The 15,057-nt window shown below is 42.0% G+C and overlaps 1 protein-coding gene across 1 annotated transcript in view; it reads left to right on the forward strand.

Annotated features, from left to right (window-relative positions):
• The window catches only part of LOC106600876 (corticotropin-releasing factor receptor 1), a 183,636-nt gene that overhangs the window by 126,226 nt on the left and 42,353 nt on the right, over positions 1 to 15,057 (forward strand). The gene's annotated exons all lie outside the window — the stretch shown is intronic.

The raw sequence follows: 15,057 nt of genomic DNA on the forward strand, positions 1-15,057 counted from the left end.
AGATGGCTTATGTTAGTTAGCTCACTAACATTAGCTAGGCTAGGGGTTCAAATCAAATCAAAATCAAATCAAATTTTATTAGTCAGATGCGCCGAATACAACAGTGAAATGCTTACTTATGAGCCCCCAACCAACAATGCAGTTTCAAAAAATACAGGCAAGAATAAGAGATAAAAGTAACAAGTAATTAAAGAGCAGCAGTAAAACAACAATAACGAGACTATATACAGGAGGGTACCAGTACAGAGTAAATGTGAAGGGACACCGGTTAGTTGAGGTAGTATGTACATGTAGGTACAGTTATTGAAGTGACTATGCATAGATGACAACAACAGAAAGTAGCAGTGGTGTAAGGAGGGTGAGGTGGGGTGGGGAGGAAATGCAAATAGTCTGGGTAGCCAATTGATTAGATGTTCAGGAGTCTTATGGCTTGGGGGTAGAAGTTGTTTAGAAGCCTCTTGGACCTAGACTTGGCGCTCCGGTACCGCTTGCCATACGGTAGCAGAGAGAACAGTCTATGACTATGGTGGCTGGAGTCTTTTTTTAGGGCCTCCTCTGACACCACCTGGTATGGAGGTCCTGGATGGCAGGAAGCATGGCCCCAGTGATGTGATGGGCCGTTCACACTACCCTCTGTAGTGCCTCTTCATCCTGCTGCTGAGGCCGAGCAGTTGCCATACTAGGCAGTGATGCAACCAGTCAGGATGCTCTCAATAGTGTAGCTGTAGAACCTTTTGAAGATCTGAGGACCCATGATAGATAGGGTTAGGATTAAGTTTAGGAGTTAGGTTAAAGAGTTAAACTATGGTTAAGGGTTATGGGAAGGGTTAAGGGAAGGGTTCGCTAACATTCTAAGTAGTTGCAAAGTAGCTCAAAAGTAGCAAAATGCTTCTAATTAGCTAAAATGCTCAAGTGATCTGTGATCATTTTCAAACTCGCAACCTTTGAGTAGCTAGACATTCCCGTTATATGCCTACCCATCCACCCCGACCAGCCACCTTCCTTTTGTTTTTGCCTTAAGTAAACATCTGTCTTATGTAACCAAACGTAACATATCATACTAAATGGAGTGTCTCAGATTTATGTACAGAATAATACGAAATGCTCTGAGACCAGGTTGGTTTGCAGCAAAATGCCCATGACGCTGTCCAAGTTCGTTCACAGTGGGGATGGGGTTTAAAGCATGAAACGGGAAATGCTGCTGCTTTCAAGAATGTGCATAGTGAAGATACAGGACTCCCTGGGGAGAGGGAAATTAACCAAGAGATAGGCCAGTAAGACGAGAGGAACTGTGGTGATGTGGGAAGGGGTTTGCTGTCAACCCTACTGTACCACTAGGCCCTTGACATCACATGTAGTAAGGATCCACTCAGCACAGAGCCCTGGGCTGTACAGCAGCTCAAACTCCCTCAAAACGGTGATACTATTCATATAATAAAGTGTAAGACATAAGCCAGTGTTCTCACTTGGAACAAACGTGGTGGAACTTTGGATCCCAAAGCAGCTGCTCGCCCACTTTCAGAGCGCGCATCCTAGTGTGACGGCTGGAGTGGTGCCTATCAGTGATTGTCACAGCTCACCTGGCAAAAAGCTGTTTAGCCTAGTGCCAGTCAATGTTTCACCATGGCCTTATTTTTTTATTAACTTTGCTTGAGCCCACTCCATTAGAGCCAGTTTGCAGAGGTCCAGTTCAAACATGTTGTTGAAGACCTTTGTTGCCAAGGTACCAAACATGAACTTAACATCCGCATTGAATCAAGCTGCAAATCATTGACATAAATACAGCACACTGTTGAAAGGGACAGTCTGCTACCAATAAGGAAAAGTAAAGCAAAAAGCTGCAGAGATACTGTACCACAACACTTCTACCCAACTTAGAGATGTCCTCATTGTAAACCAAGGCACTTTTGCGGTTACATGAAGGGGACGATTACAGGCTTGTTTTAACAGCGATGTGGCATGTTTTTTCCCGGAGGGGGGTCCCTGATCCCGCTTTCTTTTTTACAAGATCCCAGAGCTCAGAAATATGAAACAGAGCCTTCAGCCCACTGCTGGTTAGTGCTTCAAAGGGCTTCCTGAGGTACCCAATGGCGCTATGTTCAGTCTATATTTGGTTTAATGGATCTCAGCCACGTGTCTGTCTAATTTCACTTCGCTTCACTAACGACTTTTTAAACTAATTCTACCCTAACCATAGTACTAATAACATAGTTTGGGACTTCAAACTGTAGCACCTTCCAAAAGCCCAATGAATGTTGCGTACCAGCTATGTCAAGGGCAAATCTGATGGCCAGAGAAGGGGAGAGGCTGATGAGATTGAAGTCATGCCCTTAATCCTTACAACTCCAGAAAGAGACTTCTTGATGATTGGGGTGATGGGAGTAATTTATGACAACCTTCAAGGCATTCTGGAACAACATGGGACCATTGATTATGCTACTTTGGTTCAATACCCAGGTACTCTCTAACCTTGAGGACGAGGTAGTTTTAGACATCGTGTCATTATAGAGAGACCCGGTGACCCATCTAAGGCAAGCCATTATCTTGATGGGTAACATGTACTCACACACACAGACACACACACACACAGAAGCAATTCCCATTCCCTACACACACTCCAGCGTTACATCCTCCTGAAAAGGTCAAGACCAATAGCCTGCTGTTGAGCAAGCAGATTCACTAACCAGTCACACAGATAGCTGACTTGACTCTAGTGTAAACAAGTGATGTTTGTTCATCAACGTATTTGACGTTGGGGGATGAAATAATACTTATTAATGGCTCAACAGACCCCATTTCTGCCATCTGGGTTAATGGTGTATAATGTAATATGCATGAATAGAAATTGACTGAAAGAACCAGTCAATTCTCGTTTATACTGATTCAGAATCACTTTACCTGGTAATGCAGAAGTGTGGTATATCAAAAAGGACATAATTCTTCTCTTTTTTTTACCAAGACTGGAACTTGCTGTAAGCCTAAATAAAAAAAAACAAGGAAGGGATGACTCCCTGTCTCTCTGCTGAGTAAACTGAACTCACATGTTCATCATCTCATTCTGCTAGAAGTTTGTGATTCAGAGAATCTCTGACCTTTAATTATTGGATTTCTGCCACATAACACACAAGGGAATAGTTAGCCCAGATATGATATTTTTATATATAAATAATACAACCCCAAGCTGGGGCCTCGGTTGACATTTTCGGCTGCCCATGAGACCTGCACATGTGTGGTGGTGTTGTTTACCTATGTGTGCCTGCTCTGGGAGGCAGGACTCTGGGGTGAGGGGTCATGGGAGGCTTCAGCTTGACCTGGTGGTGTCTTCAATTGGCTTGTTGCAGTGGAAGCCCCATCATAGGTCAACAGCAGGTGACTGCTACACAAACTCAAAATGAAAATGTCATTGAGCTTTACAAAGTACTAAGTTACGCCTCACATGCAAACTTACAGTAAACTTAAGTAAAAATACTATAAAGTACTTCTTAAGTAGTTTTCTTGGGTATCTGTACTTTACTATTTATATTTTTGACAACTTTTACTTCACTACATTCCTAAAGTAAATAATGTCCTTTTTACTCTATACATTTTCCCTGACACCCAAAAGTATTCATTACATTTTGAATGCTTGGAAAATTGTCAAATTCACACACTTATCAAGAGAACATCCCTGGTCAGCCCTACTGCCTCTGATCTGGCGAACTCACCAAACACAAATGCTTTGTTTGTATTGTCTAAGTGTTGGAGTGTGCTACTGGCGATCCGTAAATTTAAAAAACAAGAAAATCGTGCCATCTGGTTTGCTTAGTATAAGGGATTTTAAATGACTTATGCTTTTACTTTTACTTTTGATACTTAAGTATATTTTAGCAATTACCTTTACAATTGATACTTAAGTATATTTAAAACCAAATACTTTTAGACTTTTACTCAAGTAGTATTTTACTTGGTAACTTTCACTATTACTTGAGTCATTTTCTATTAAGGTATCTTTACTTTTACTTAAGTATGACAATTGGGTACTTTTTCCACCACTGCAAACTTACATATATACACACACACACACGCACGCACACACACACACACACACACACACACACACACACACACACACACACACACACACACACACACACACACACACACACACACACACACACACACACACACACACACACACACACACACACACACACACACACACACACACACACACACACACACACACACACACGAACTTGGGTTCCCTATCGATTACTATTGCCAAATGATGTGAATGTAACAAACAGGAAATGATTAGGTGATTCCAGTGCACCCAGAAATCAATTTTAACCATTTCAAAACCAGAACTTTAACCAAAAGGGTGCATCGATGACAATGTATTTTTCAAGTAGCTATGATGTATTATGCATTGGTGCTTGTGCCTAGTGTTGTATTAGAGTAGTAGACGATACAGAATAGAATGAACGAGAATATAACATCTCATAGAACATGTCAAAAATAGAACACCGTGTCGAACAGAACATCTCTGATGAGTTCTAGGTGGGAATACTTATGATGCCACTGCATGTTGTGGATCGACTATGGTTGTTGATATGCATAATATCCTGTTCTGGTAAACCACTTTAGATATACTGTACATGGTATTTAGCTCAGCTGCAGCCTCATTGGTGTGGTTTGAACCTCATTTTCTGGTAGGACTGCTCTGGGATTGAATGGTCTTGGTTTTACCACACTTGTGGCCATGCCCCCATATTTACCCAGCCCAGTGTGGCTTTAAACACTGCACTGCACCACACTCCAGTTCTTTTTCACAGTCCCATTTAACTTCTTGTGAAGTAATCTGTTATTCTGCAGATCCCTGCTGCTCAGCTATGCTTGGTGGTTAGAGTCTGGATGCTGGAGTTGGAAGTAAGAACGAGAAGTGTGTCCGATTTTGACAAGGTTCTGTTGCCAGAGATTTGAACTTTGACTGAGCCCAGAGAACAGAAAGTGTATCTGTGTGCGTAACTTGGTCTCAGGGCAATTTGTTTTATTCTGTGACACTCCATTTAGTAATATATGTTACATTGTGTTAAATGACATTATGAATGGAATAGCAGTCATACAATATCATATGAATTAGAGGACATATAGCAGGGTTCCCCAACTGTTGGCCCGCGGATGGTTTTATTATGGCCCCCCAAGTATATAAAAAATATATATTAGAATTTGCATTGTTGTACATAAAAGACTGTAAAAACACCAGCAAGTCTGCTCAATTGGATGATGTAAGTTATCATAGGTCTTGGAAGTCATATCGTATTATACGTATTTCTCTAAAACCAGGTTGCTTGTTAATGTCTTAACAACTAAGGAGAATTACGGGGAGAATTTACGTGGTTAGATGAACTAACTACAAAGGTTCGGATCATTTACTGTCACGCCCTGACCTTAGAGAGCCTTTTTTTATTCTCTATTTTGTTAGGTCAGGGTGTGACTTGGGTGGGCATATCTATGTTTCTATTTCTTTGTTGGCCTAGTATGGTTCCCAATCAGAGGCAGCTGTTTATCGTTGTCTCTGATTGGGGATCATACTTAGGCAGCCCTTTTTCCCACCTGTGATTGTGCGATCTTGTTTGTGTGTAGTTGCTTTCTGCACTGCATGTAGCTTTACGTTCGTTTTCGTATTTTGTTGTTTTTCCTGGTGTCATTGTTAATAAAAGATAATGTACGCCTACCACGCTGCACCTTGGTCTCATTCCAACAACGGACATAACATTTACATTAAAGGTTGGGGGAACTAAAGCGACAAAGGTTAGGTGAATTTACATAGAAGGATAGTTGAATTGGGTTAAGTTTAGAATAAGGGTTAGTGGAAGGGTTATCTAAAATACTACAGTTTTTCCTGACACGATTCCAACACACAACGTTTGGATTGCTAGACAGTTGCGCATTACACTTACCAATCCTCCCTGACCAACCTCCCTACTTTTGTTTCTGTCTGAAGTAGCTAGACTATTAGTAGGTATCATAAGTCTTGCAGGTGCTCAGAAATATGTAAAGTATGTATCATATGGCACTGAGGCCAGGCAGGTGTGTGTGTGTGCGTATCAATTCCTCATTCCGAACCTCAGCATATAGACTGGGATCCCATACAGAGAAGCTTGTTTCTCTTCATTTAGATAAGGGCTACATCACTGCTGGTGGTGTGGGTGTGTTTGACAATTTAGTATGTAGAGTTTCGCTTGCCATTCATGGAGCTAGGCAACAGCTTGACAGTCTTGGCATGTTCTCAATAGAGATAGCTAGAGGGTGTGTCCCAAATGGCCCTGTATTCCCTATATAGTGCATTACTTTTGACCAGACCCCTAGTCAAAAGTAGTGCACTATAAAAGTAGTGCCAATTGGGATGCAGACAGAACTTTGGAACCTCAGTCCCTCCCCTGAAGACATCTCGCCAGTGTCCATCTTTGGCGGTCATGTCATGTCACCTCTATTGATGCGTGATGACATCAACCCACAGACAGAGAGAGAGACTGCCTCCTAGAGTGGCGTTGGAGGGCATTGGTTCTTAGAAACTGCCTTTGGGTAAACCAACTGGAGATATTCTGTTCTGACCAATTAAAAAACAAAATCCTGTTTTAGAGACTCGAAACTGAGGTGACTGTTTTCATTCTAGTTCATGTCTACCGCTGTAAAACTCTTGTGAAAGAGGTTTGTTAGGATTTGGGAGTGTTTTATCCTCTTGGAGGCAAAAAGGGGACTTACTGAAAATATAATATATCCCATTTAGCAGACGCTTTTAACCAGTCGTGCGTGCATATATTTGGCATATGGGTGGCCCCAGCGGCATTGAACCCTCAACCCTTGGTGTTGCAAGTGCCATGCTCTACTGACTGAGTCACACAGAATCACTGTGTGAACTGAAGTTTAAAAAATATATATATATTTAACCTTTATTTAACCTCTACAGGATCGGTGTTCAGACCGCGGGACAGTTGAGCTAATGTAGGCTTAGCATGAGGTTGTAAGTAACAAGAACATTTTCCAGGACATAGACATATCTGATATTGGCTGAAAGCTTAAGTTCTTGTTAATCTAACTGCACTGTCCAATTTACAGTAGCTATTACAGTGAAATAATACCATGCTATTGTTTGAGGAGAGTGCACAGTTATGAACCTGAAACTGTATTAATAAACCAATTAGGCACATTTGGGCAATCTTTACCAGATCTAATGTGTTATATTCTCCTACATTAATTTCACATTTACACAAACTTCAAAATGTTTCCTTTCAAATGGTATCAAGAATATGCATATCCTTGCTTCAGGTCCTGAGCTACAGGCAGCTAGATTTGGGTATGTCATTTTAGGTGAAAATTTAGTTGAACTCGGCAAGTCAGTTAAGAACAAATTCTTATTTACAATGGCGGCCTACACCGGCCAAACCCGGACGACGCTGGGCCAATTATGTGCCGCCCTATGGGACTCCCAATCACGGCCGGTTGTGATACAGCATGAAGTTACTGAAGCATCATATCTTGTTCTCCCTCATATTGTTGTATACCCTGTAAATTGGTAGTGTGCTTATAGTCAATACTCCCCAATGAATAAACTGTGCGCTGGGCAGTCTGGCACATTCAAGAAACACTGTAAATAGGTTTAGGGCCCTGAGAAGAGAATCGCAATTTGAGTTTCTGTGTTTACTGTTCTCTTCATAATGTCGCTTCACTTTGTCCTCCCTCACTCCCTAACTCTCCCTTCTCCCGCTTTCTCAGAATATTTATCTCTATCACTTTTCTAATAAAAAAAGTTGAAATTCCCTGTGAAATGACATGAATTGTCTTATTATTAATCAAATTAAAATGAAAGGAATAATGATGAAGTTCATTTTCAGGCCAGTCTTTAGCTCCATCCAAGCCCTGTATTGCATTCCTCTTCAGGGCCATTCTGTTTCCCTTTTTACCGACATTGAAATGCAGAGGCAAATAAATCAAAGAATTGTTTGATGCCTCTAATATCCTAATTTGTTCCTCTGAAGCCTGCACTTTAAAATAAATTAATGTGCACACTCTAACGCAATCCCTGAGGCACTTTTCTGTGGAGAGCTGTGACTACCAGGGGCTCTGCGTACAGAATGCATGTGTGCATGTGTGTGTGTGTGTGCCTTTCAAGGTGCGTTTTATATAAGATAATCCTTTTGAAAGTATGTGTGTGTCTCTATCCATACCTAGATACTCTGTTAACAAGAGACTGTCTACATATACTCCACAAAAAGAAACATTCTGAAACCTCAACCTCCTTAGTGTTTTGATTTCAGATTAAAAGTGACATTTCCTGTATGACACACACCAGATATTTTGGGTTTATGTGAGTGTCTGTACTTCAAATATTCGTCTTCTAGACTGCTTTTAAGTCTCTTTAATTTAATAGGATTTGATCGGTCAGCCCCCGGACTGCTCAAATGTCTACATAATTGGAAACATAACACACTTGTGTAACTCGGCATACCCACTAGCTAGAGTTAACCATACTCCAAAACATTTTCCCCTGAAGAAGACCATCGCAATCCTTGCCTGTATCCCAAATGGGACCCTATTCCCTCTTTAGCCCAATACTTTTGACCAGGGCCCATGGTCAAAAGTAGTGCACGACAAAGGGAATAGAGTGCAATTTGGCATCCTCGTTCAGGCTCTGAGATCTGTAAATAGAATTGAGGTAGATTTCTAGAGCTTAATACTTTCTTTGGCTGACAAATGAAGAGTAAGACATGTAAGGTTATGTCTGAAGGGAACTGAGCCAGTAAACCTTGACTTGTTTTGTAAATTGTTGTACTCCATCCAACAAATGGTTTTGTCCCCAGCAATACGTTGTCAGGGATAAGTAGGAGGATAAGGAAATATGGGTCCAGTCTCCTCTGCCTCCAGTAATTTAGTCCGACCTGATGAAGAGAAAAGAAGAGGGGGATGGAGAGAAAAATAGAATGAGGAGGGATGACAGAAAGAGAGAGAGAGTGAAGAAGAGAGAAAGGTTGAGGACAGAGAAATGGGGCAAAAATGAGGAGTAAATTAAAGCGGTCATTTTGAAAGCGGGAGAAGGAATGAGGTGAGGGTGAACGAAGGTGAGGGTTAAAATGAAAGATGACGCACAGCGGGGGGAGGGGCGAGAGAGAGAGAGAGAGAGAGTCAGAGGAATTAGTGAAATTGCTTGTGAGAGTAAAATAAACAGAGGGAAAGGTAGAGGACAACGTCTACTTTGGCTGTACTCCAAACAGTCTCTGGTGGATTAGCCATTAATCATTTAAGAATTCAAATGTTTTTTTCAAAGCTTAAAGGGCTTTGTTTTTGTCAGAACTGTAGGTATAGCCATGTCAGCCATGTGTGCATGCATGCGTGCGTACATGCGCGCATGTGTGCGTGTGCCTCCGTGCGGGTCTCTTGTAGAACCACAAAGAAGTTACTGTACCATGGTTAAAACAGGTAATCTACCATAGTGTGCATTCTGTCACATTTTAACATTGCTAGGAAAGGTTTTTGAATAAACATGATGTAATGAGCCATTAAACATTTAGTATAAAGTGGGAGGAATGCTGTCAATGCTTGCTTTCAGAAAGTATTCACATCCCTTTAATTTTTCACATTTTGTTGTGTAACAGAATTTAAAATGGACTAAATTTAGATTTTGTCACTGGCCTACTCACAATACCCAATAATGTCAAAGTGGAACTATGTTTTTTTCGACATTTCTACAAATTAATAAAAAATGAAAATCTGAAAACCCTTGAGTCAATAAGTATTCAATCACTTTGTTATTGCAAGACTAAATAAGTTCAGGAGTAAACATTTGCTTAACAAGTCACATAATAAGTTACATGGACTCACTCTGTGTGCAATAATAGTGTTAAAGATGATTTTTGAACAACTACCTCATCTCTGTACCCCACACATACTGTAAGGTCTTTAAGTCAAGCAGTGAAGTTCAAACACAGATTCAACCAGAAGGACCAGGTAGTTTTTCCAATGCCTCGCAAAGAAGGGCACCTATTGGTAGTTGAGTAAAAATAAAAAAGCAAACATTGTTTCAATGGCGCCGAAGGAGATGGCCGCCATTTTATGATCCCATAACCAATTGTGCTACTGTGTATTGTAGCAGGCTCAAGGGGGTGGGGTTTCCGCGTCACCAAGTTCAATAACCAAACACGCACATGAAGCACAACTAGAATACGAATGGGGAATTTATTAGGGAGATTTGCACACCGTGGGAAAGGGGGGAATTCAGCAACCAGTTCACAGTCCACAATCCGTTCTCTTTGTCCGTTCCGCTCTCCAGGGGTAATCCTAAAACTCGGGTCCTCAGCCAAACTGGTTCGGTACACAGTAGGGGTAATCAGACAGTCCAGGACACAATGAGTAATCACACAGATCATTCTCTCTTGTTTCACACTCCATAACACAGGTTTCCCTCTCAGTCCTTTCTCTGTTTGTGCAGCCCGCTTCCTCTTTCATCCTCAAGCACTCCATGGCTTAATGACCCACAGGCTTGCCTCGTTGGGGCAGGAAGTCCATATAAGGCTCGGGGGTGGAGCCAGCGGGCTGAAAGATATCTCCCTTCAATCACCACTCCCCTCACCTCTCCCTGCCGTCTGAGTCAAGTACATCATGTGCACTCCATTTCTTCAGCAAATTCACATGGTAAATATGGGTCAGATGCCTGTGTCCCGGCTGTCTGGCCCTATAGATAACTTCACCCACCTTCTCAAGGACTTCGTATGGCACGTTCCATTGGGCCAAAAACGTACATTCTGCGGTGTGGACCAACACCAACCCTTTGTCTCCTGGCTGGAAGTCTCTTCGTTGTGCCCCTCTGTTGTACACCCGTGCTTGGGCCTTCTGGGCCTCCAGCACGTGTTTCCGTACCAGGGGCCACAGGGTTGCCATCTGGTCTCTCATGTCTTCCACGTGTTCCACCATGGTTCGATGGGGCGACGGTTGCTGTTCCCAGGCTACTTTAGCCACGTCTAGCAGTCCTCGGGGTCGTCTCCCGTACAGGAGTTCAAATCAAATCAAAGTTTATTTGTCACGTGCGCCAAATACAACCGGTGTAGACCTTACAGTGAAAAACGTACTTACAGGCCCTAACCAACAGTGTGATTTTTAAGTAAAAAATAGGTATTAGGTGAACAATAGATAAGTAGTAACAGGCCCTAACCAAAAGTAAAAAGACAGTGAAAAATAACAGTAGCGAGGCTATATACAGTAGTGAGGCTATACACAGGCACCAGTTAGTCAGGCTAATTGCGGTAGTATTTACATGTAGGTATGGTTAAAGTGACTATGCATATATGATAAACAGAGAGTAGCTGTAGCGTAAAAGAGGGGTTGGTGGGTGGCGGGTGGCGGGACACAATGCAGATAGTCCGAGTAGCCAATGTGCGGGGGCACCGGTTAGTCGGGCTAATTGAGATAGTCTGTACATGAATGTATAGTTAAAGTGACTATGAATGTATGATAAACAGAGAGTAGCAGAAGTGTAAAAGATAGGTTGGGAGGGCGGGACAATGCAAATAGTCCGCGTAGCCATTTGATTACTTGTTCAGTAGTCTTATGGCTTGGGGGTAAAAACTGTTGAGAAGGCTTTTTGGTCCTAGACTTGGCGCTCCGGTACTCATGTCTGTAGCCATGAAGTGCTTTGAAAGGCTGGTCATGGCTCATATCAACACCATTATCCCAGAAAACCTAGACCCACTCCAATTTGCATACCACCCCAACAGATCCACAGATGATGTAATCTCTATTGCACTCAACACTGCCCTTTTCCTCCTGGACAAAAGGAACACCTATGTGAGAATGCTATTCAGTGACTACAGCTCAGTGTTCAACACCATAGTGCCTTCAAAGCTCATCACTAAGCTAAGGACCCTGGGACTTAACACCTCCCTCTACAACTGGATCCTGGACTTCCTGACGGGCCGCCCCCAGGTGGTAAGAGTAGGGAACAACACATCCACCACGCTGATCCTCAACACGGGGGCCCCTCAGGGGTGTGTGCTCAGTCCCCTCCTGTACTCCCTGTTCACTCATGACTGGATGGCCAGGCACGACACCAACACCAAGTTTTCCGATGACACAACAGTGATCACCGACAATGATGAGACACCCTATAAGGAGGAGGTCAGAGACCTGGCCGTGTGGTGCCAGGACAACAACCTCTCCCTCAATGTGATCAAGACAAAGGCGATGATTATGGACTACAGGAAAAGGAGGACCGAGCACGTCCCCATTCTCATCGACAGGGCTGTAGTGGAACAGGTTGCGAGCTTCAAGTTCCTTGGTGTCCACATCACCAACAAAGTTTCATGGTCCAAACACACTAAGACAGTCGTGAAGAGGGCACGACAAAGCCTATTCCCCCTCAGGAGACTTAAAAGATTTGTCATGGGTTCTCAGTTCCTCAAAAGGTTCTACAGCTGCACCATCAAGAGCATCCAGACTGGTTGCATCACAGCCTGGTATGGCAACTGCTTGTTCTCCGACCGCAAGGCACTACAGGGTAGTGCGTACAACCCAGTACATCACTGGGACCAACTTTCCTGCCATCCAGGACCTTTATATCAGGCGGTGTCAGAGGAAGGGCGTAACAATTGTCAAAGACTCCCGCCACCCTAGTCATAGACTGTTCTCTCTGCTACGGCACGGCAAGCGGTACCGGAGCGCCAAGTCAAGGTCCAAAAGGCTTCTTAACAGCTTCTACCGCCAAGCCATAATACTCTTGAACAGCTAATCAAAGGGCCACCCAGACCCCTCTTTTACGCTGCTGCTACTCTCTATTTATAATCTATGCATTGTCCCTTTTACTCTACCTACGTGTACATATTACCTATCTGGTGCCCTGCACATTGACTCTGTATGGGTACCCCCTGTGTATATGTCACGCCCTGACCTTAGAGATCCTTTTTATTCTCTATTTTGGTTAGGTCGGGGTATGACTAGGGTGGGTTATCTAGAAGTTGTATTTCTATGTTGGCCTGATATGGTTCTCAATCAGAGGCAGCTGTCTATCGTTGTCTCTGATTGGGGATCATATTTAGGCAGCCTTTTCTCACCTGTTGTTTGTGGGATCTTATTTTGAGTTAGTGCATGTTGCACCTCTGTCGTCACGGTTTGTTGTTTTGTTTATAGTTTATTGTATGTCTTGCATAGTTTCACATATTAATAAAGATGTGGAACGATACTCATGCTGAGCCTTGGTCGCCTTCTTACGATGAACGTGACAGTATAGCCTCGCTTGTTATTTTACTGCTGCTGTTGAATTATTTGTTACTTTTATTTTCTATTTTCAATATTTTACTTTACACTTGTTTAAAAAAAATCTTAAAGCATTGTTGGTTAAGGGCTTGTAAATAAGCATTTCACGGTAAGTTCTACACCTGTTGTATCGAATATTCCTTTGAGCATGGTGAAGTTATTAAAAGGAAAACCACCAAAAAACTACTTTTTGGTATTTGTTTCATTATACCAGCTGTATTTCTGTATTTTAAAAGTTATATATCTTAAAAACTTGATTGCTACATGCAGAACATTTTTGGACTATATCAACAATGGCAAATTACACAAATACCAAAAACTAGTTTTTGGGTGGAATTTTCATTTAATTATACTTTGGAGGGTGTATCAATACACCTAGTCACTTCAAAAATACAGGTGTCCTTCGTAGCTCAGTTGCCGGAGAGGAAGGAAACAGCGCAATGATTTCACAATCACTCCAATTTAGATCAGCTTAAGAGTTAAATGCCTGTGATAAGAGAAAACTGAGAATGTATCAACAACATTGTAGTTACTCCACAATACTAACCTAAATGACTGAATGAAAATAAAGAAGCATGTGCAGAACATAACTCAAAACATGCATCCTGTTTGCAACAAGGCACTAAAGTAATACTGCAAACAATGTGGCAAAGCATTTCACTTTTTGTCCTGAATACAAAGTGTTATATTTGGGGCACATCCAGTACAACACATTACATCCAGTACAACACATTACAACACAATTTTCAAGCAAGTGGTGGCTGCATCATGTTATGGGTATGCTTGTAATCTTTACAGACGGGAGTTTTTCAGGATAAAAAAGAAATGGAATGGAGCTAAGTACAGGCAAAATCCAAAATAAAAACCTGGTTCAGACACTGAGAGATGAATTCACCTTTCAGCAGGGCAATAACTTAAAACACAAGGCCAAAAAAATACACTGGAGTTTACCAAGAACACAGTGAATGTTCCTGAGTTGTCGAGCTACAGGTTTGACTTAAATGTGCTTGAAGAATCTATGGCAATACTTAAAATGGTTGTCTAGCAATGATCAATGACCAATTTGAAAGAGCTTGACGAATTTTGGAAAGAACATTCAGACTAGTCTTGTGAGGCATGTGGGCGTCCTAGAGCAAAACGTGTTTGTGATGGTCTCACCTTTCCACAGAGGGATATTAGTGTGTAGCCCAAACTGTTCAGAGACTACAGACAGAAGTTGGCAGATCGGTTTTACCGACCTGATACGAGTCCCAAGACGCTTGTGGGGATCGCAGAGCAAAACGGTCCGACGAACACTCTAGCTCTGTCGCCTTTCACAGATATCTGTAGCTTAAACTGATTTTTTTAATGGGGATTTCTTTATTATGCTAAATACATTTCCGTGGGGGGCTGACATTGACTCTGGGGGGTTTAAACATGTTCAACTGCTTTCATTAGCTTATTCTCTCACTGCTGTGAGTTAAAGACAAGGGTTTAGCTATCTTGGAATTAAGTATATTTCCAAGATGAAATCCGATAATATTCTTTACAAGAATATCATTTCTTCATAACTTTTTTAGTAGGAAGAAACATAGGAAGAAGCTTAAGAACATTTAAAATAACATTACTGAGGAATAGCAACTTTTCATAGTTGAACCTAAGCTTAAGGAAAAAATGGCACTTACAAAGAAATGTATTCTTAAGAAGTTTTTGTGAATCCAGGCCCTGCTGGTCCTGGATGCTTTCCTTTCCTGGTGTCTTATTACCTCCACGTTTGTATACCAACTTTGTGAA

This window comes from Salmo salar, chromosome 03 (genome assembly GCF_965601325.2).
Source record: "Salmo salar chromosome 03, fSalSal1, whole genome shotgun sequence".
Lineage (NCBI taxonomy): Eukaryota > Metazoa > Chordata > Actinopteri > Salmoniformes > Salmonidae > Salmo > Salmo salar.